This window comes from Haliotis asinina, chromosome 2 (genome assembly GCF_037392515.1).
Source record: "Haliotis asinina isolate JCU_RB_2024 chromosome 2, JCU_Hal_asi_v2, whole genome shotgun sequence".
In the NCBI taxonomy this organism is placed as follows: domain Eukaryota; kingdom Metazoa; phylum Mollusca; class Gastropoda; order Lepetellida; family Haliotidae; genus Haliotis; species Haliotis asinina.
Genome location: NC_090281.1, coordinates 83,408,895 through 83,434,181, shown reverse-complemented (window position 1 = coordinate 83,434,181; position 25,287 = coordinate 83,408,895).

Below are 25,287 nucleotides of genomic sequence, written 5' to 3'. Positions count from 1 at the left end.
CGGCGATTCCCCCACCCCAGATGCATTTAGACAGGATGCAAATTTGCAAGAAATTACTATTGCCCTTTTTTATATTTTATGTGTAATTTGGGGGTTACTGGGAGATGAATGAGAATTTGGATTCCCCTGTGTACATGTGAGGAACTGAACCCAGTTCTGTAAATGATAAGTGAATGCTTCAACCGCTTGAATATCCTACTCACCCTTATAGTTCAATAATTTATCTTGAATTCTATGACTCATTCACGTTATGAAAGTCAGGTGACCTTCCTACATGTTCATGTCCTTAATCTAAACAGAACATTGTATGAATTCCACCAATCACAGATAATGCCCAGGAAGATGGTATAACTTGTGGATGTTGAATAATGTACCATTGTTTCAAACTTAGATAAAGTTTTCCACCTTATTCTCTTATGCAAGAAATCATTTTCATAAAACATCTGATTGCTGAACGTGCAGAAAGCTATAGTGTGCTGAGATACTTTGTGGGAACATCACCTGTCTTTTTAGACTGAACCTTCACAGAGAAAGCTTTACACACAAAAAGAAGATATTTCTTCACATTCCTGATTCAGTTTTCAGATACTTCATGTGAGATTGTCAGCTTCATTCCAATATTGAAGTTTTGTTTTTCAAATTTCATCTAATTTTTTTCTGAAAAAAATACAGGTTTGGATCAGAATATTAATATCTTTTCAACAAATTCAGAAAATTCAATTCTCAAAACAAAGTTTTGTTCCTACAGTGAAAAAATCACCATTGCGCACAATTTCTATGTTCCCTTTGTAAATATCTGCGGCAGTCCAAACGCAAGGGCGGCAAGCGGCAATGTTTGACCACACAGAATCAGCACGTCTCCACATGTTTGATCTACGCGATTTTCTTCGATTGACATTCACCTTCCAAACCCCTAATCCCTCATTGCCTGATTGGTTTACACTTCGTGTTTGTTTGAGTCTCTCTGACCCTGTGAATTTATTCTGGCATATCATCCCTAAATTGCTTCATATTTGTCCGGTCTTTATCAATACTGGTAGTAAACCAGTCCTTGCTTTCTAAACTTGAAACCTCAGGAGGAACTCATAATACGTTAATGATTTAATTTGTAGTTATATGAAGTGTTTTCAATCAAAAGATTAAATCTTATTTAAATCTGATGTCTGCCATAGCATTTAACAAAAAATGAAAGCAACTGTAAAGCACGATATTGCATTTTTGACTTAATTTATTGAAATGTTATACTCATATTACAGAGAATTCATTTGAAAGGTTATCATGTGATTTTTTTTTTATTCCAGATAGAGTGTACTGGATTTAAAAAAAAAATGATATGTAACAATGTCAACAAAATGTCTAATTGATTCTATATCATTCAGTACCTTATCACAGCATGCCATACTATATCAGCATACTATGTAATGTCAAAGCACACTGCACCATTCTATAAAAAACAGCACCATTCCTTGTTACTCTGTACTGCAGCACATTGCACCACACTACAAAGCAAATAAAACAAACAAACACCACGCCATGCCACGCCACCCCACACCACACCACGCCACCAGACATATTCTACATAATTCATAAATGACATAAATAATGTAATTTCTTCGGACAATCTAAAGCACCAGGAATAATGTACAGTATTTCAAATTTATCCCCTTTATTCAAAAACTTTTAAATTTTCAAACAGTTGTACTGGAAACTAGTCACTTACATTATACAAAATTTTTTTTTTTTTTCGCAGTAGTAAAAAATCAAAATGTCATTCCATACCTGAACCAAATGCCACATCTCATATTCCACAGATAGACATCTAAATGTCAAATGATTCTTAATAAGATTTCAGGGGTTGTGCCAAAAACGTATGACTCAATTGACCATGTTTTTATCGAATCTTTTGTCAAGAACTCATAATTTAGCAATGAGAATTATCACATTCAACGCCTACTTTTCTTGCCACTTTTCTGTTTTATCTGCCATTATAATATTTGTGTCTGGTTTTAATGGGATTTTGTCAGATCCTGAGAAAAACTGTGACATCCATTATTGCAGTTCCTGAATGTGACAAGTCCATTATGGAACCATTGCAACTTTAGCAGGAGAACCTTGGTGTGTTTCTTTCTCTTCTGTGGTTTTATACACAAAACACAGGAACAGAAAACCTGTCTCATAGATGGTTTTGTCTGTATACATACATATGTTACAGAATGTGGTATGAATAAATACACAGCGCCATTTATAATGTGGAGTGAATGAGTATGGTTTGACACTACTGTTAGCAATATTCCAGCAATATCACAGTAGGGGACATCAGAAATGGGCTTCACATATTGTACCCATACAGGGAATCAAACATGTTGGAAAGTGGAAGCTGCATTGGCTGAACAGACTAGGCATCTGACTCAGTGTGCGAGTGATTAGCTGCTTGACTGAGAATCAACCCAACAAAAGTTCTACAATGTGCACTTTACTAAGGAACTGTAGCTTCAAATATAACATGTTACATGTGTGGAGTAAGATCCAATATTGAGTAATGAGGTAGGGGATGTTGAGGATGTTGAAGAAGATGGGTCAAGGAGGCTGGAGTTAGGCTTAGGCTGAGGCTGAGGCTGAGGCTGTAGTTGATTGTGGAGGAGGCTGGAGGTCTGAGTTTAGAAGGCTTGTGGAGGGTTCTAAGTTGAGGTCAGAGTCTCTGAGCCTGGAGTAGTGTGTAAGGTGTTAGGAGTGGGATACTCAGACACTTGGAGTCATGGAGATTTGGGGAAAAGGCCAAGGAGGCTTAGAGTTGAGGTTGATTGTGACACTCTGGCTTTAGAGGGCTTTGAGGGGAGTTCAAAGCTGAGCCTGAGGTGTCAAATATGGGATTGGGTGCAGAGACTGGAGGTTATGGTCTTGAGAATGCCTATGAGAGGATCTTGAAGATGCTTGTCTGGCAGTGGTTAGGTCAAGAAGACAGATACATCTTTAAGAAACTGTTATACTTTGAGCTACTTCGTCCCAACATCTGATATTGTTGGCAGAAATGCTGCAGTTTCTCACTGTATAGTGTTGGCACATATACACTCACTCACTCATACAGACACTAAGTGAAGGATGTCAGTTTGTGATAATGATTTAATTACAAAACCAGTGGAACTTTCAATCAGCCTCTTTAAAGTTTCATTATTGGAGTTTTCCTCTGCTTTTTGCTTTTGTGGGACAACAAATGCCAAAATGAAACATTTAATGTCTGGCTCTGAAGGAAGCAAATTAAATTTCTGATCAGCAGTAAGTAAAATGTGATAAAAATACTGGCACATCATGAGGCTAATGCCAGGCAGACACTTCCAAGAACCAGTCCATGAAATCTGGTAACCATGTAACATCTGTTCTGAATTCATATGTTTGAAAACTCACCATGTTCAACCACCAAAACAAATGCTGCATTATGTATCTAGTATGCTAACATCAATTACACGATAAGACAGGAGCCTGTAATACAGTAACTTTTGGGATTCAAACCCACACTTTCAGAGTCCGACACCTAACCGAAAAACAGTATGGAGCCCATTACAGGTGTCACTGACTCACTGGCTCAGTCACTCACACAACCTCCCAACTTACCACCCACTCAACCACTCACCCATCCACTTGCTAAATTGCTCACCTGCCCACTCACCCACTCACTTATTTGTTTGCTTACTCGCTCATCCACCGATTCACCAACTCACCCACCCACTCATTCACAAAATGTGAGTGATGAATATGGTGCACATTGATGATGATTGACATTTTGACAAGGCTTTTCACTGAAAAAAAAGTCCAAAAATAATACCCTTGAAGACAAAAGAAAAATACAGATTCGATTTACACACACAGTATTTCAAATATGCCAAATTAACAGTAACATGCTCTGAATATCAACATTCAATCCAAACCCTAGAACCCATTATCTTGATTATAGATAGAACCAGTTTTAGATTTCTATTATCTTTTACAGTTATTGTTGGAAACTGGTAGTTGTTTGTAATTGTATCCGTTTGTTTTCCTGAAAGTAGCGCTGTTACATAATTACAGAATTCTCATTTAACCAGGATTGCAGAAATGTGTGTTACCATGGTAATACAAGAAGTTTGTAAATGTGATGTTCATGACTTTAGTGGCTGTTTGTGTTCGTCCAAGACTATCTGCTATAGACCATCTATTATAGACCATCTGCTATAGACCATATGTTATAGACCATATGTTATAGACCATCTGCTATAGACCATCTTCTATAGACCATCTGTTATAGACCATCTATTATATGTGGATGGTTGGACAAACACGGAATCGAAGTGCTTGTGTCATGTGAGGCTGTTTCATATTGGGGCTTTGGCAGAAGGGGATAGGGGTAGGGATGGGAGATGAGGAAGGTGGATGGAGAGGATTGATTGCATAGGTTGAAGTGACTGGTGTGGCTTGTCGCTTTGTGACAACCTTGCTGATGGGGTCTGACCATACAGTCTGTTTCACTAGAAAGTGTCCTGTGAATTGCTGTATCAGTATAGAAAGGTGGTTAATACACGTTATGCTGCAAGATTTTCATGAATAACCTATTTCATCTATTAGAAGTTGTCATGTATCACAGAAAAGTTCTTTAACAAAGTATCAGCATGATCAACATGATTCTTGACAGTTAGTGTGGAGGGTGCACGGTAGCAACTTGAACAAGCAAGGGCATCTGATGCACAGGGCTTTTGCGATAAATGCTGTGTCTTGGTGACAAAATGAAGTTCACTATGCAGGTGCAAATATTGATAATTGAAGTGCATGATTTCTTCCATGCTGACACAGGAGGTGGAGGCTATTTCATGCCATTGATAGGCACACAAAAAGTGCTCCCAAGTTATTGGGAGTTTCTACACAGGCCTAGAAACATACAATACGGAGTAGAAATAGTGTTGTTGACACTTTCTCGTCCAACTGACTGTAGGATGTTTGAAACTGAAGGAAGGTATTTAGGGCTGGAGGGTGGAGGCTGTAAGGCTCTGGGTCAGGGCCTAAGATGTTGGAGACTGAAGGGAGGATACATGAAGGGTCGAACTGGGGCCTGTGAGGCTGGGAGTCAGGGCCTAGGATGTTGGAGTGAGTGAGTGAATTTAGTTTTATGCTGCACTCAACAATATTCCAGCTATATTGCAACGTTAGGATGTTGAACACTGAAGAGAGGGTATGTGAAGGGTGCTAGGGGGAGCAGGAATTAGAATGTTGGAGACTGAAGGAATCAAATGTGATAAAGATTTGTAGGGGTGGGAGGGGACGGGAAGGGAGGGGTATAATAATCCCGGGGTGTGGTCTAGAAAACTGGGACTATGTGGTATCTTAGAGCTAGGGAATATGATGCAGGCTTAGATTATCATATGCAGGGGACAGGAAGACTGAGGGTGTGGTCTGCGCGGGTCAGGGTTGTGGTGGAGGAAACTGGGGCTACAAGTATAGGGTTAATGAATATGGAGACATGAAAACGCTATGAAATACCTTCCATTATTGACAAGATGAAAGTAGCTTGTCTCTGCTTCAGCAGAATAGAGTAGAATTATGTTATGAGAAGCGTACATGTGAAACTCTTTTCATCATAGTTGAATGCACTGGGTGTATGGTTCTTTTATGTCATTGTCGAACTTTCCCACCTTTTAATGCTGATTTATCTGTGAGTGAAAATGGTGTTATGCTACTTATTCCAAGCCCTATTCAATAAATCGTTGTTCCGTTACTGCCGTCTGAGGAAGCTGGTGACGAGGAAGCTTTAGTTTAGCAGCAGGTAGTTAGTGATTGATGCAGAAATGAAGGCCATGTACCTTGATGAGTTACAGGGCATGTGATATGGATACCTTGATAAGTTACAGGGCATGTGAGATGGACACCTTGATAACTTACAGGGCATGTGAGATGGATACCTTGATAACTTACAGGACCTATGAGCTGGATACCGTGATGATTGAGGGGCCAAGGGACTGGGTACCTTGACAGCCGTGAACGTGTTGGGCAAGGCGCCCGGGTTATTTGTAGTAAAGTGGGGCTTGGTACCTGGATACCGTGACACTGAGGCTTGGATCATTGATGAAGTACATCATTTGACAAATCCTAGGGCTTTAATGCAGATACCATGATGGCCTAGGGGACTTTAGGGAAGATACTTTTACGAGTATGGATACTTTGATGACCAATGGGACATGGGGTAGATATCATGATGACTGATAGGACCGATGGTGAGCTAGGGGATATGGGGTAGATTCCATGATGAGTTAGATGGCATGGGAGTAGATATTGTGATGAGCTAGGGACAGATACCATGATGAGTGATGGGACGTAGTAGACATCTTGGTGAGCAAGGGGATATTGGGTAGATACCTTGATGAGTTAGATGGCATGGGAGTAGATATCGTGATGAGCTAGGGAAAGCTACCATGATGAGTGATGGGACGTAGTAGACATCTTGGTGAGCAAGGGGATATTGGGTAGATACCTTGATGAGTTAGATGGCATGGGAGTAGATATCGTGATGAGCTAGGGAAAGATACCATGATAAGTGATGGGACGTAGTAGACATCTTGGTGAGCAAGGGGATATTGGGTAGATACCTTGATGAGTTAGATGGCATGGGAGTAGATATCGTGATGAGCTAGGGACAGATACCATGATGAGTGATGGGACGTAGTAGACATCTTGGTGAGCAAGGGGATATTGGGTAGATACCTTGATGAGTTAGATGGCATGGGAGTAGATATCGTGATGAGCTAGGTTACATGATGGTAGATACATTGATTAGCAAGGAGACATGAGGGTAAATACCTTGATGAATTAGAAAACATGGGGGTAGGTAGATTTATGAGCTAGGTGGCATTGGAGTAGATGTTTTGACAAGCTGGGAACATGAGAGCAAGGTATCTACCCAAATTATGAGGCTACAAGATTGAATTTGGAGAATGGTAATGGGAATCTGATTGTATATTTGGCAGGTATTTGGCCAAAAAACAAAAAAACCCTCCTTGTTATATTCCTTGAATGTCAATGATGTAATAACCCCATCAGAAGAATGTCAGTATTCACCAGGGACTCATTCTGCAATTCTATCTGAGCTCTATGAGATCCATAAATCTAGGTGAAAACGTGTGAGTGATTACAATGTCACACCTTCACAGAATAAATTCTATTTTTTTTCACTAAAAAATCAACTATCTTAAAGGAAAATTAAAAGAATAAGATGATTTAAGATGTCATGAGGTTTATTTCTAAAGACATATAAATAGGGACGGAATGTTCTCTCATGTACAAAGCATGAATCTGTTGTCTCATCATACAGGAGGTCAGTGTAATGTCCATGGTGTTTCCACATTATTTTAGGTTTGTATTTTGTCTAGGGGTACTTATACTGCTCAAAAGAAGTTAGGAAGGGACCAACTGATTCTTTTCATATTACCTTAATTTGTCTTGCAATCACATTAAACTTTAAATTTTAGACAAAAATTTAATTAGTCATTATACATGAAATGAAGAGTTGACATGTGGAAATATTTTAACATGGGTTATAATTTGTTCTTCGATTTAAAATAAAATGATGTTTCTAAGCATGGGATATTAGCTTCAATACGAAAAAATGGGTTGTAACTCCTTCTGATTTCTATATCAAACTGCATTTGTGTCCTTTTATGAAACTGACATGCAGTTGTATTCAAATTAATTATGTCATTACATGTGTTACTCCTGTCAACACATCATTAATAAAACTGGATGTCAATAAATGTCATATTCACTGATTTGTGGTTTAGTAAATGTTCGCAATCTTCAAGAAACAATAGAATCAAGTTGAAGATTTGTTATTCTCTAATCCCAACACAATGACAGTAAATCTGAATCATTCAGACTTTTAATATTTCATGAATTGGAACAGAAAAGATTTAATTAGCAAAATCAGCATGGCGATGATAAGCCAGTGATTATCATGTCGTGACCTGGATGCCACAGTCAAGACAAGAGCACCCAGGGTGGCAAATACAGGGTGACTCTCCCTTTCATTTGGGACATGTCTCAATAATGGACAATGCTACTTAAATTCAAGTCTATTCATTTTGCCATGCGACTGTCCAATTCTCGGTGGTCTATTCTAACATATTGAAGCATTTAATTGTTTTGGTGGGTCGTCGCTTGACTGTGCTCCACAGGAAATCTTCCGATGAATGAATTGGACTTCAAAGTGGCTGAAAACGTTGCCATTTCTGCCTCTTATCCCGATTCATGGTGCTTTAGAGAATGCTAAGCTACTCTCCAAATGTGGAAATTGTAATTGGTCTTTGAGCGTCCCTGGTTAAATGTAATGCCAATAGCAGACCTTTATTGTTTCTGCATGTTGCTGGCCTGTAGGGATCTACACAAGAACCTTGTCCAATTAAAAATTATGTGAAAAAAAAGTGCATCAGATGAGAGCTCAATTTTTATGAGGACTTGACCATTTTATAGTCGGGGATAAGATTACTTCCCTTTGTTGGATGGTCCCCAGGAGACTAGACAATACCCATGGTGATCCATCAGAGACTATGACAAAAATGAAGCAGCCATGCCAAGGTCAGTGACATTGTCCCGGTGATCACAGACCAAAACTCGCGTTTCATCTTGTATAGAACAATGAAGTATCTTGACAAACGATGTTGTTCTTTACATTGTCGTTTGTGGTAGGATTAAGGTGAACGTGGATGGGAAGATGGATGTGAAAGTGAATGGGAGGATGGATGGGAGGATAGATATTCTGGCAAGTGGGAAAATGAGGGGCAAGGTGGTAGGGAAGGAGGATGGATTTCCTGGTGGATGGCCGAGTGAATATTCTGATAGATATACAGGGTGAGTGGTTGACTGGCAGGTGGATAGCTCTAAGGATGGATGTTCTGTTGGGTAGGAAGCTGACTTGGAAGACTGATGGTAGGGTGGGCGGTAAGGTGGGTGCAGAGGAAAGTGGATGTGCTGGTGGAGGGGGGTGCAGAGAGAATATGATGATGGATATGAAGGTGGGTAGATGGGGTGGATGGGGAGGTTGATTTGAGGGTGGATGTGCTGATGGATATGAAGGTGGGTGGGAGGGTGGATGGGGAGGTTGATTGTTAAACAGGCAAAAGGGTGGGTTTGCTGATGGTGGGAAGCTAGACAGATGAATCAATGGGAGTGTTATAGCGGTTGGAGGGTATATGTTGTGCAGGTGGTCAGAAGGTGGATGGTTTTATGACAGTGATAGATGGAAGTTCATTCTTCAAAGTGTCAGTATTTTAAGCCGAAAATAACTAAAACACCATAAAAAGGTATTTTGTTCCTTTACATAATCAAGCAGATAATCAAATGCACATGCTTGTTAAATAATGTCTAACTAGTGATTGTGTTATGTGTTAGGGATCACATGACTACTACATACTTTGGGGATTTTTATATGTCATGACATTTCAATAATCGTGAATTAATATAAACTAGCATTCAGTCCCAGAGAAAAAGATGTTAAATTTAAATGCAGGAAATACAAAGTACAACTGAAACAGAGCAGAGAAAAACACAGAATATCAAGCCAAATAACTCTGGACTTGACCTGGATTCTTATTTAGGGCATTATCCAGGGTCAACAAAGCAGACTAGACATGATTCAGCTTTCAGTAATTATATGATGCTAAAATGAACCAAGTTCTTTATCAAGTACTTACAACACTGGTTCTTTGTATGATTTTGAGAGTTCATCAAATTCATCCTTTTGAGTAACTTAATTAATTAGGTTTTTAGCATTAAGAGGATTTTCACTCTTATATTTAATTACTCAAAGGTGAAGGCTTTTGATTAACAAGGCCATGCCTAATGGGATATTTCAGTATATGTGCATACAAACAAAACTGTTTATCCTTCCATTGATCATTTAATCAGTGGCTTTTAAATGTCAGCATTGACAAGGAGAATTCTGATAATGATTGCCATTCGTTCACTGACAGAGGTCACATGTTTCACAGAATTCCGTGTCCTGCTCCTTGTGGAGTGAGATAATTATTCGTATGACATGACCCATTGCTACATGCTCCTTTACATGCAAAGCCGACACCTTTGAGCCTCCTGTGTTTAAAAGAGACACTTTTGTCCCCTAAGTCTTTGAATAATTGGGAAGAAAGTCGTAATTTGTACAAGATATGTTAACATCAGGGATTAGGTCTGGGAGCTTTGCTTGCCTCATGACTGAAATTAATTATGTTTGCTCAAGCTGGACATCCTCTTTGTGTAGCCTATGAGTCTGACCGTTTGTCAATGTCGACTATCTCTGGACACTGTGACTCATGTATTGTGTCTTCGTCTGAAACAGTTGTATTCTTCACAGGAAATACAACGTGTAATTTTGTGGTACCTTTTTAAACACTCGTGTTATTTGGTTTCTCGATTTTCGTTGTAGGAACAACAATCTTCAATTTGTCATTGTCAAAACTACTTAAGAGGACACTCTGGTTTGAAGTATCGGTTATTTGTTGTGTGGCTGGGCAATTTTTTATATTTTGACATTTTTGTAACAATACTGTTTTTAATATCTTCCAGAAATTATAGATGGGAGGAAATTGGTATTTGATTACTCCAGTCCAAGCACTGCACTAACAGATGAAAACTGGAACAATATTGTGGGACAATTTCCCTGTAGTCTAAAATAATGCATTGACACTTGAGTCATGGGTTCCCACACCCTTAAGCATTTATCATACATGTCAACTGCAGTTACAGTTAACATGTGTTAAAGAATACAGTTGTTGCTTTGAACAGAAGGTAAACAAAGGAAAGATTCCATTATTCTTCTGAACAAGAAAATATAGCCATAATTTGATACAGCTCTGAGCACAGATGAAGATCTGAGTTTGAATAGGTCTTCAGCAGTCCATGCTTTATCAAGGGTACATGGGGACTGTGTGTTCAGGCCTGCTGACTTGGCTGATACATGTCATCGTATGACAGTTGTGTAGATTGATGCTCTTGATGTCAGTCACCGGGTTGTCTGGTCCAGAATATGGCATTGAAGAAGCACAATACCTTACATGACATGGTAACATCATTTTTGGGAGTTAACATACTGGAGTTATAGGTAATTTGTGAAAAAAATCGAGTTTACAAAATATGGTTTGTCTTTTGTCATAAATTGTCAAGAAAAAGCACACAAATATTGGATAGGATTATGATAGGTTATTACAGAAGGAAGGCTATTGAAGGACAGAGATACATGTAAATGTCTGTCAAAACATTCATGGTGCCTATAGTGTAAACTTATGATGACAATGATGATGATGATGATGATGATGGCATCAAAGGTAATGATGTATAGTACCATTAGCAACATCACCTTGACGTTTGTGCATTAGGAAGCGTGTATTATCATAAAGGTATTGATTTATATCAGAGCATTGTTTACTTAGTTTTATGGAAAACATTTTTTTACTATTCAGATCCAATCAGTGTTATAATTAGACATTTCCCGGTTCCATTATCTGTCTGTGTTTTAGAAGAGCCTTGTAAACACATTCATGTCAAACACTAATATGTGTATTTAATTATTGAAAAAAAATGATATTTATTTGTCAGCAAATTTTCTGTGGCTTGGAGACTTGCATCTTGCTGTTTTAGCATTGATTATCTGCTCTGGTTGAATGAAACATTGACAAGAGCCAATCTGGTGGTGATTTTAACGTATAATGCTATACTGAAAGAAAATTTAAGTATGTGTTTCTGTTCATTTTGTTTCTTGCCATTTGCTGTCATTTAGTGGTATAAGGGAAGGTGTAAAATGCATGTTTTTTGTGTTTAATGTTAAATTATTAGTTTTCATTGTTTGTAGAGTAAAGACATTTGTGTCAGGAAATGGACTGGAAGCATTACAGTACTCTTCTACACAGGAAATGAGATTCCCTCAAAGTTTAAGTTGAGCTGATTTATCATGTCTGAGATACAGTTATGTGAGATGTGATGTGATTGGTGTCACCATGGAAACAACAGAACTGTCTGAAGAAGGGAGGGACTAGTACTGTTTGTTTTAATTCCGTAATTCCAGTGAGGTTATGTCTGAGGGTGAGTGAGTGAGTCAATGGGTCAGGATGGATGAAGTGAGTGAGAGGTCATCTGAGGTAATATATTTGTGTACATATGGACATGATTAGTGTAACTGTGTATAAAATTATTTAACACTCTTCACTCACTCACTCACTCACTCACTCACTCACTCACTCACTCACTCACTCACTCACTCACTCACTCACTCACTCACTCACTCACTCACTCACTCACTCACTCACTCACTCACTCACTCACTCACTCACTCACTCACTCACTCACTCACTCACTCACAAGCCATATCACCAAGACCTGGACCAACATTGGGGTTTCCACATAACATCTCATGCATGGAATCAAGCCTGGACCCACAGCTGACAAGCAAATGCTTCACTCACAAGGCAGCCACTAACTTCATCTTTTACTTAGTGAACCAGGAACATTCCAGGTCATTAAATGAACAGAATCTCAAGAACTCAGAAGAGAAATACCAAATCTTATCCATTTAGCATCCGTCTTAAATGTGAGCCCAGCAAATGGTGTCTTGTGTGATCCATAAATTATCTCTATTAGTACTTCTAGTCTGTCATAGAGATTCTGACACAAATGCATCTACTAAGGCCCATGGGAGTCTTTAATATGGCACAAGTCTTCGTTTCTTCAAATTCTAAGAAATGGAAAAAGTTCATGGGCTCCTTTATCTTGTTATATTTTATTAAGATTAATCCAGGAACATTGTTTTTTTCTGTAAACTCTGTTCACTGAAGTTAAAAACACTCCCTACTTAGCTGAAAACTGTACATTTTTATCTTGTAAATGTTACAGATTTTACAGAAAAACTGACAGTGTCTAAGTCTGCGACTGCCTAGTAAGCATGTAATGGAAACATTTGGGTTTCATCAATATTTGATCCATATTTTTTTCTTACCTCTCATACTCTTTCACAAAATTATACCTGTTGAGAATGGTTTAAAAAAGTATCCAATTTTCTGAACAGGTCACTTATTGCTGGAAATACGGCAAATGTGATAGAAAAAACATTGGTATTAAGCAGGTCATTGTAACTTGCATTTGCATTGTTTGATGAATTAGGAATCGATACATTGAATGGGGAGGTCATTTAAAAACAATCTTTCAAAATAATGTTTTCAATTGAATTTGTAGAAACAAAAATGTATCCTTATTCTTTTGATTTATTGCAATGAGATGGGATGATTGACAAAAAATTTGCAGGTTTGATCTTTTCTTTAAAATTAAGGATAAGCTTCTTTTTGATACTGTATGAAATAAAAAAAAGTAATGACATTAGCTGCACCCATGAACTTGGAACATGTTATCCACTTTTTGGTAAACCTTTGCTGAAGGTACTTTGGTTTATCTCCCTTGGTTAACCTTGACCTTTACATAATGTCACCACTGAATCACAATCTGACTTTCCAGATACTCAAGCGATCTCTTATGGCAGATGGCTCTACAATAATTCTCAAAGAACAATGATGAGTGAGACAGGGTTTCTGTCATGGTAAAACATTGTATCAAAGTGTTTTACTTAAGAACATACTTGACAGTGAGGAATGAGAGCAAGTTTGATAGATATACATCTTCTGTATTCTGCAAAACGTGACATTTCCGCATGGACTCTAATGTTGTTGTTAAGTGAGAATAATTCATTCATGATTCATTCTGTAGTTAGAATCCATTTCAAAAAGTCACCAATATATGAAGTTATCTAACTGTGTACATTGTGCTCGTTCTTCATCTCCTCAACTTCTAGAATGCTAGCCCATGAAGATCCGGGGTAGAATAGGTCTTCAGCAACCAATGCTTGCCACAAAGTTAACTAACTGGATCAGGTAATAAGACTTGCTGCCTTGGATAACACATATCATTGGTGCACAATTGCACAGATCGATGCTCATGCTGTTGATCAGTGGATTGTCTGGCCCAGACTTGATTACTATGGAATACATGTATTGCTGAGTGTAGAGTAAAACTTAAAGCACTCTCTAGAATGCTAATCAATTCATCAGCTTTCAACTGTTTGTGACCCGTGAAGATATGGGGTAGAATAGGCCTTCAGCAACCCATGCTTGCCCTAAACGGCAACTATGCTTGTCATAAGAGGCAATTAACATGATCGGGTGGTCAGGCTCACTGACTTGATTGACACATGTCATCAGTTCTCAGTTGCGCAGATCAGTGTTCATACTGTTTATCACTGGATTGTCTGGTCCAGACTCCATTATTTGCAGACCTCCACCATATAGCTGCACTATTGCTGAGTGTGATGTAAAACTAAACTCACTCACTCACTCACTCAACTGTTTGTGAAATATTAAGGAAATGCCCAAATGAAGGTCCTGTTATTTGGATGGACTTCTCCAACATTTTCTAGATCCTACTGTATCCGGGGAGTCATCAACATTGAAATACTGGTAAATATATTTAAAGCTTGAAAATTTTATGAGCATCCTTAAAAGGGCTATACATTATGTTTAAATCCCATAGAAGGAATAAACAATTTGTGGCTATTATTTATCTTTCAATAAACCAGTGCATGGAGAATACACTAGCCCCTCATTAATTCTCCTTGCAATGTTATATTGTATGATAAACAACTGCCCCTCTTTGGTTCTTATAGAGGATGATTCAAGAAGAGAGTAGTTACTAATCTCAGACGATGAAAATGTGTTTTATGACCGTATGGTCAAAGTGGCAGACTTTCAAACTGTTTTACATATTCATTTTTTATTTGGAACTGCAAAACTATTCTACTTATCTAAAAAAGTGTTTATATACAGTTGAAAGTCCCAAGGATTTATGTCTAACATATATGATGATTCTAAGACCAAAAGGAACAAACAATGCATAGTACTTTCTGTTTATCTTCCCCACTGAATTAGGATAGGATATTTATATGGTGCACATATCCATGCAACTATTGCTTGCACAAGGCACTTGTATTTGTTTCCCTCAATCATTGGATGTCAATCTCAACGTCCCATTGTATCTCCCTGGAGAGTATCCAACTCTTGGTGCCACTGAGTTTATTGTGGCGCTCTCTTCCCAACAAGGTTCCCAGCACAGCTGGGTGGACTTGGACACTTAGTCACAGTACTTTGTCCAACTTTACTACATGTTGCTGTGCCCACAACTATAGTCCGTTTGATTCCACTTGAGGCTGATGTTTTACCAGCAAGAGGCCCCATCATACAAAATAGTGAAAAGTTATAAGAAAATTATAATTGTTTGTTAAACAACTTTTTTATTCGGGTGTCCCTAATTATGAGACACTTCATCAGGGTTGGTTTGTCAATTTCATGTGGCTGTGCAAAATTTGGTTTTGTTGCAATTATCAGATTTTGTGTTGGTGAGCAATTCATCGGTCTCAAGTGGAATCAAACGGACTGTAGGTGTTTGCATGTATTCATGTGGCCACTATCTAGTCACATACCAACAGATTCAGGGTTGTGCACTGTACACTAGGAGTTGGTACTTTAATCAACAGTCTTTATCATCTGTCATAGACAATATTGCCAATATAAACATTTACAGAAATATCCTTAACCAGTTTTTGAAACATGTCTTAACTGAATGGAAACATCAATATCTTACAAACAAGGGTTGAAATTTGTTTGGTAGGAAAGTGAAATGATAACGTAAGTAATTTTTCTTTTCTCAACATGTAAAAAGTGAAACAGATAAGTAATATTCAAACCCTGTAGCATGTATGCACTTTACGCCATCACTTCCTGTGCTTAATTATATCCTTTTGAACTTGGAAACTTCGGGGTTGTGTAGTTTTGCTTCCTTTAAAGACTTTTGGTGGATCAAAGCTAACCATGCAACACTGAGTGCTTCTTGAGTATTACATAGTTTAGCCCAAAAAACTTTTTTATATAAAAAAATGATGTAAAAAATTATGTGCATGACCAGTACAAGAGACATACAAGTATTTTAGAAATTCCGTCATGAAGTTTCCATGTTTCAAATCTAATTAAGATCTATTTCAACACATGGTAGCTTATTGAAAACAGTTTTTGACCACTTCTGTCTTACACACTTCCATATGATGAAGTAAACCATAACCTTATATTAATTTGACTTCTACATCAAGGTTAGTTTTTATCATCGACTTGGCAATGAATTAAAATTGTTTCAATCTACAGCTTGGTCCTTGCAGTGGTATCATTTACATTTACAAAAAAGCACAAGAAACTATGCACATATGTCTGTATATGTGTTTTAAAATGCAACATCAAATAAGTATTCTGCTTTGATCCCCTGTCCAATCAGCATGAATAATTAATCTCATGGAAATGTTTAAACTGCCACATTAGACATATCAGACTTGAGTCAGGTATTGTGAACCCATGATGCAAGCACGACTTAGACTGTCTAAGCCTAGTCTTGATTGAATATTTTTTGTTTGTGTCAACATTACCCAAGGAATTCTACTCAACAAGCACCATCATATCATGATTTCAGAAACACGAGTAATCTGATGCTACCATTGACACCAATAGATATTACCTACATCAATACCTATGTGTTTTTCCTAGTGCAAATGACAGGTCTGAGGCCTTGGAGTCTGCTGGTGATTTGCAAAACCACCACCTTTGTCATCTGGTTGAAATTTTTAAAAAATCCATTCATCAACTCTCAGGTTCTTTCCCAATTAGAAATTAATGCTGTCATGAGGAAATTTCAGTTCAAAGATTCCTGTCTACACATTCAATCTCTGGAGAGGGAGTTGTTACCAAACCCATTCTTCACAAAGCCCTCTGGGAATGGACGCGATATGTCTTGTAGACCATAGACAGACATGTTTACAGACAATGACAGGCACACAGACATATCACCAGACTGGAAATATTAAATTTACTACAACCATTTCACGATTATGTTCATGCATTTGTTTGATTGTTTGATTAAGCGTGAGGCAGTGGAGACCAAGCTTGTTAACTTGGTAAAGTTAGGGTGACAGGACAAGTCATGTAGCTGATCTGCTGGTGGTGTGTTTAAATCCCAAATCAAAATGATGTCAGCACCTAGATATCTGTGATTGTCACCAAAGTTGAAAGTATCGCTTACCTGTGTTGCTGTTGATGTACTGAGGTAGTGCCCCAAGCTATGTCACATGTTGCAGCAAACATTGTTGCATCTTAATGTACTGAAATAGTGCTGCACCCTGTTACACCCCTCTCACTGAACCTACAATAAGCATTAATGGTGATTTACTCCCATATTGGTGAGTGAGTGAGTAAGTGTGGTTTTATTCTGTTTTTTCAATATTCCAGCAATATCACCATTGGGGTCACCAGATATGTGCTTCACGCATTAAGCTGATGTACTTCCATGTATAAACCAGTGATCAAACTGCTACATCCCACTCCCTGTAGGTGATGGAAATAGTGTTATTAAAAAGTAAGCTCAACCCACTCATTTTACAAAACATTACCAGTAGAGTTTCCGATGTCAGTAATCTAACATGCCTACAAGAAATCTGCTCACCATGGTATCAATCCCTGCTCGGCGACTTTAGTCACCAGCACACTATTAAATCCACAGCATGGAATGTTGTTGGTTGGTATTTATTTGTGTCAAGTACTGTATCCCTCTTACCATTCTTAATTGACAGTATCTTAGGCCATTACAACGCAAGATGATATTTAGTCCTAGAAGTTACCTCTAAAGAGGCTAATTCATCATGATATGGTCTAAATTGAACACAAGAACCTCTTTAGCCTCGGACTGAGGTCAGGAAAGTTAATGATTGCCAATGATGGTCCGAAGGTGACCTTGACATTGAAGATCATTGATCTCCAGTGGTTACTCCAGGCTTACTTCCTGATGCAATGCAGACATTCTGATGTAGTTTGTTTATTTTACTATCCAGTACAAGCTTCCACAGCAGATATATGCATCAGTAAAGTTATTAATATCACTATTATTGTACAGATTTGTATTATTTCGATTGTTTTTTGTGATCATTAATTATCAAAACAAAACCAGTTGCTGAACAATATATGGCTGAAATAATGCTGAGGCAGCATAAATTTTAACTCACCCAAACAAAAGCATTATGGTATCACAGTTCAAATTAAAGATCTTAGTTTCTATTTCAGTCTGTAAAAGAATGTCTTGTTTAAGTTGAGCCCACTTGGCTCATCGTATGACTGTCATTTTATTGAACTGTCGCAGTGGTGAATCTGACTTACTGTCAAAATGTTCAGTCCATGTGCTTATCTTTGATTTCTCTGTGTAATAATATCCACAATAGAAAGTTTCACAGAATATGAAACAAATGGCTGATTATTCTGAATGGTAAGGTCACAGTTGTGGCCCTTAGGGTAGTGCCTTTGCTTGTTATTGAAAGGATGGTTCAGACCCAGGACAGAGAAACCTTATCTCTCTTTACGAGGCTTAAATTCTGTGCTTTTGTTCCAGAATTAACACAAATGAGATATTTATTTGCATGTCTGTATGTTGGAAAATGCCCAAAGTAATACAGGTGTAAGAAGACCACCACTTTGGAGAAAACTATGAGCTTGGGTATAGCAAGGATAAAGCTAGAAACACTGTCAGTGCAATTCTGGACTGACTGTCACCAATGTCAAACCTTTGTAAAGAAATGAGCTCTGCACAGTGAATAACGTAGCTGACTGTCTTTCTGCAGGATGGCTAGATGTATTAATTGAGTAGTGCATAGTTGCTAAAATTTGATATACCACCCACTCCAACTGTTGCTGTATCTGTCTCTGATGATCAGATATTGTCAATATCTTTTATCTTATGCATTTTGTTTACTGTTTCTTGATGGGTATCTATTTACAATTCAGTTTTTAAATTACAAACAAACATCTTGCACTATTTATATGTGCAAATGCCATGAGGGATTATCATGTCTCCATTGCAGGTTTAACTGGAGGATTCCTTTCCCTCATCTCTAACCAGTGCTGTTGTTTACGAAATTTTCTTAACAAAAAAACATTGTCACTTGGAGAAAACTACCTCAGATCATGTGACTAGTCAAGTACACATTTTTCTCTACAGAAATTTTGCTGGATTAGATATTATGTCAAGATGGTGACAACTCAGGGTTTACTACCTACAAGATTGCTTATAGACCATTGTTTTTAAGCATGAAGGGTTAATGATGAGCTGTGTCATTGTATAAGTGAAGAATACTGGTTTTCTTTCAGACAGTGTGCAAGTGGGATGGACTTGACACAGCTTTGAACACCAATTCAGTTAATGTCAATGTATGTGTTGAGAGACAAGTGAGGAGGGTCAGAGAATTTCAGTTTGAAGTAAGTGCATGCGTTTCTGGTGTCTTTGTTGTGATATTGCTGAAATATTGCTAAAGCAGCTTAAAGCTAAACAATACCGACTCAGTAAGACTCATGATACTTTATAATCTTTGTAGAAAGGGTATACTTGACTGCACCTCAAAAGCTGTAAAATGTTTCATGGTTGTAATGTTTCTGTGGTACATTTAAGTGAGAGTGAGTAAATTAACTTTTAGCAATATTCCAGTTATATCAAGGTGGGGGACACCAGAAATGGGCTTCAAACATTGCACCCATACCGGGTATAGAACCTGGGCCTCCGGAGTGACAAGTGAATGTTTTAACAACGAGGTGACCCTACCACTCCTCATAAGAAGGGAACTAGCAGATACCTACATATTATGTCATGTTTCTTACAATATTGACACCCCGAAATCGTCTCCCCTTTGTGAAACGTAGACACCAAACGTGCACCTGATGGAATAACCCATGAATCAGTAAGTTGCCATGACATGTTTACCTTCAACCTTACAACACAAAAAGACAGAATATGTATGTATTTTACAAAAGTTTGCTTTATTGATTTGTCAGGTTAGACCTTGGTCAAACTGCTCTTCAGTTCCAGTAGATGCCAATTCCGTAACAAAATATGGGTCTGTTTCAAAGGAACAGATCTGGCTGCCTTCATCACAGCACCATGTCTGGGCAATGGTGTCGATTTGGCCTCAATAGAACGTGACTTAGCTCTGTTAACTCCTGTATCGATCCGACAGCCCCAGATTAATGTTGAAAAGGGCTTACCTTATTTTCCCCAGGTCTTGACCCCTTAAGCCCTGATCCCTTAGGTCAATACACTTTAGATTCCCAGATCCATTGTCACCTGACCCTTAATTGTTCACAAAGTGGATGGAATATGAGACTTCTGTCTTTTGTTTTCTGGATTTCATGATAATTGGGGATTTGAAATTGAGATTGAATTGAATTTGTGCATATGGAAATTTCAAAGGCATATTTGAATAAATTTGAAGCTATAAGTGCTTTCTAAATGAAGAGCAAGCAAGTTGAGTTTTTATTCCACATTGAAGAGCTAGTACAATGGAATATCAAGTTCTTTGCATTTGTGGAAACCCTAAAATGATATCATTTCATTCATTCCTGTTTATAAAGATAATTGTTAGACTCAGTGCATATGTTCCATTTCTCGATAAAAATTTTGAGATTTAGGCATTTGAATTTTTTTACCATGATTTCACTAAAAATGCTTCTCCTGACACTTTTAGCATCATCACTGCTGAAACCGCTGGCCTGGTGACATTGTAACATATTCTAAATTGATGATGCCCCTCCATTGCTTGTTGATCAGCACCATTTGCTTGTTGTAAGAAGCAACTAATTGATATTGGGTGTCATTATTGCTTACTTGTTTGGCTCATGTCATCATGTCCCAATTACATAGATTGATGCTCATGCTGTTGATCAATAGATTGTCTGGTCAAGACTAGATTATTTAGAGATTGCTTACATATCACTGGAGTATTGCTTGGTGTTGTGCTAAACAGAGAACCAAATAACCAATCGAGTTGGTAAAGGCACAACTCAGATGAGGGTACCACTTGAATAGTGAATAAAAGATAGATATTTTGCTGAAACCACAAGCATCTTATGATTCAAACCAATGAATATTACATATTGGCAATTTATAAAGGGGTTGGCACTCTTTAACAAAAAAAATGACAGTGCCTGAGTCTCCATGGCCACCAGGCATATGGCAGGAAGACTAGTGGTTAAAGTGTTCACTCGTCATGCTGAAACCTAGGTTCAGTTCCTCACATGGGTACAATATGTGAAGTCCATTTCTACCATTCCATGGGTGATGTTGCTTGAGTATTGCTAAGAATGGTGTCAAACTAACTACACTCACTCACTTTTGTGCAACAGTGTCAAGGATCCTGTTTCCTTGAGTGATGTGAGCCCTTGCATGGTCATGACACTGATACCAGAACATAGATAGGCCTACCATAATACACTTGCCCATGGTGCAGAAAAAAAATTCAGGAAAGACATGGAAATGGCAACCTAAACATGTTACCTCGCTACTGAAACAGTAAAAACAGCAAGACTGGAACAGCAACATTTTAACCTCGGTGAACTTTGGCCTATACTGCACATGCACCGTACAATCTGTACTTCTTTCAAATTTCTGAGCAACCGTGAATAGCCTCACCTGGAAAAAATATTGAATATGTCAAAATGATTTCTGTCATTCATTTAAAAGGATTGGAAAGTAAACTAACACAAATAACATGATGATAAATGCCAAACAACACAACATAAATACTTTAGAAGGGGAATGTAACTTTTGTCCAAGCTGGAAAATGTCAACAAGTGTTCAAGACTTCCTCTTCCATGAGAGCATCTGCAAAATCAAAGTTGCAGTTTTTTTTGTTTTGTTTTTTTCCATTTTTAGCGGTTGAAAGTTCCTGTTCGAGATATGACGATGATACTGGCTTGGAGCCATATTGTTAGGAAAGCATTATTCTTTCTGATATTTTTCGGCCCACTAATATCACAACAGGGACTGTTCAAATAATATTTATTTGCAGAACAGATAAAATAACTTTACATTTCAATTGAAATTATTGGTAGTAAGACCAGATATTCAGACTTTTAAAATCAGAATTAACATGGACAATACTTTACTCTTCTAAACATACCTTAGTCTGTCCTTGCAATGATAATTCCAAAGATAATATTTTTGAATAGACATAAGGTATTTATGAACTTTTAGCATTGTTCCACTTCAGGTGGTGTGAGAATTCGAAGGTTACCTCAACAAATTCCAGCTGCATTTTTCACTGTTGTTTCTCACACGGTGTCACTGTTGACAATGACTGCTTGTTGCTGTATTCTTTTCAAAACCAGTGGGTATGAAAATCATACAAGAGCTTTTTCCCTGAGTATTCTGTAACTAAGAACTAGTGTAATCACTGAACAATAGCAAGTCACCTTGAGGTCAGCGAAAGCTAACACTGGTCTCAGTATGAAACAACATCGTGAGCTTCATTTTTTTTCTACATGGCTCATTAAATCTTTCTTTATGCGAGACTGGCTCATATTTGCCTGCCTTGCTTTAATATCCGTCCTCTGTATCTTCAGCTAATCCTATCCGATGAAGTAAATACAGGCATTGTCATCGTAAGATCTGTGATGGTATGCCTTTAATACACTACAGTCTTCCAATGAGAGACAAGAATTCTAGGTTCACTTTTAGCTAAAGACGGAAGCTCTGTACCAGATCTTTAGCTTAGGAGCATTTCAATTAGTTGAGCTTGATGAAAAGGTTTTAATTCATAGCTAATTAAAGGCTGAGACTTCGGTGAGACTTTTTTTTTCAATGTCGCCATTTGTCAGCCTCTGAAGTCAAATATGAGGTTTGTAACACTAGTTCATTGATTGGAGGTTAACACCAAGATTAAAAGGGCTCTGTTAAAGATTGATATTTCAAATAGAATTGCCAGGGAAAAACGTTTTTGCAATAGTGGATTGTGTTTGGTCAGTTAGGGTGTTAGATGTCTCTTTTCAGATATATTTGAGTTGTTTCAATTTGGAAAATGACTATCGATTTCAGTTTATAAGATTGGATTTTGTACATCATATTGAATTTCTTATTAATATCTTTTTGGCTTTAACATCGTCTGTTGTTTTAATGTTTTTAACAAGTATAATGTTTACAAAAAAAAACATTGGATGCTTATTTCTCTTGTTTCAAATGAAAATGAATGTTGCAATTTAATCATTTTGATTTTTAGTCATATCAGACCATTAAATTATAGTTATATGTGTTATTTACATAAAACAAATCAGAAAATGTATTTTTGTAGGAAGTTGTCTGATTTTAATTTCTTTCCTACAAAATGATTGACAGTTCAATTAATAAGTGCCATGTAGACTAATTGACTTGATGTCACTGATATACAAAAATCATTTCATCTGTTTTATCCTTATCATGTTAATACATTTCAGCCATAGGGATCCATATTTAAAATCACTGATTGCTTTATTTTTAGTGCTATACCAACAGAAAAGTGGGTTGACAAAAGAGAGTGTGTATTGCAATAACCGTGATGCTCAAATTTCAAGTTGATCTAACAAATCTGATTAACTGTGAACATAAAATAACCAGCTAAGATGATCAAAATATCATGGATAAAATTTACCATATATCCGTTCCCTGAGGTGCGAATTAACTTCTTTGACGAACAACAAAGAGGAAATGACAAGCAAATTTCCTTGACATTACATAAATAGCTGCCAACAAAGGCTTGTTCTCTTTACTCACTGATGCTTTAAATTATATTCCAAGTTTATCTGGTGCAAACTCATCACCACAAACTGCTTTTATAAGTAATTACATATAATGGTTGACTCGGAGATTGCCATAGCTGAGTATTGGGGAATTAAGTGTATAAATGGATGAATATTGCAGTCATACGTTTGTGTGATGATAGGCATTTTCAGTCAGTCTGTCGTGTTTTATGATTGATTTCATAGGACCGCTCTGAGTTTCAGGAAGGTATTTATTACATCAGAGTGGAGTGTTATAAGTTACAGTGTGAAATGGATACTCTGAGATGATCACTGTGGTCCTGCAAAATATGGTGGAATTATTTTGGGGGAGTTTGTGTTTTGAAGTAATGAATTAGTGCATAATTGTTGTTGTCAGTATATAACTTATTTTTTTCAGAAGCCTGTTACTTAATCTGGTTTTATCAAACCAATGGTTGATGATATGAGCAACAATGACTTTTGGTGAGGTAGATTATTACACATTCAACTAGAGCTCAAACTGTGTCATCATTCCCATCTGGATTGGCTCTTATGGTCTTCAGGAACTAGTGTAATCTGGAATTTTTATTAGCAGAATATATGTGTTTGCCTCTTCTAGGCATTCTTTTCAATAAACTACAGTCCACTACTATTGATGTAGAGTGGATGTGGAGTCATCGAACCGATGACATCCTTATGTTGTCAGCTTGCTGACAGGGGTAGGGGTGGGACGGGGGTTAACCACCTTTGCCAGTAGGACAAAGTGTCTGACTCTGGATCATAAGGTCTTTGGTTAGAATTGTTATGGCTGCTACATTTGTGAATTTGAGTGAAATTCCTCATAGACCATATGATGTAGTCCAGGATTACCTCCTTTTGACAGGGCAATGTAACAGGGTATGACATCATCCCATATGTTATCCTTACTTTGTCAGCTTGCTAATGGGAGATTAACATGTTTTGTCAAATGATCAGAAGGTCTTTGCTTTGTATCCCATTAGAGGAATTGTTTTATGATCGATGCATAAATGTTTTCTGAATCAGTAGATTCTTGATGTAAAATATTCTGAGGCATGCTTTTGTATAGCGTAGTCTCCATGTATATCATTTTCATCATCAAAATATACAGATTTAAAATTAAAAAAGAGCCTCACTCAGATGGGAAATTCTTATAACAGGCCCTGAACCTGAGGAAATCTTCACTTGCTTCATTTAGGGCTTGAGCATTGCAGGGTGAGCTATGCCGTAAGGAGAAAAATGAGGTTCACGAACGGTGTGACAGACTACGTTTTTGTGATGTCAGGCATAAAGGAAAATGTGATAGTGAATTTCTTATGACCTTATGAATTCTAGAAGAAGAGCAATCTCTCATAACAAAATGTCTCATTCTTTTTTAAAACAGTTGAATGAAAATGAATCAATAGTATCACTGACCTGATGATAATAATTATGTCTACTTAACAATCAGCCATATGGGTCTCGCCTTAAGAGAAACAGCCATTCTGCAGTGTGGTTCTCCCTTTCTTCAAATAATAAGACCTTCCTCTAACAGAGGAACCATGAATTCCACAATAGTGCCCTCAGCCTTCATGCATAATAGTTG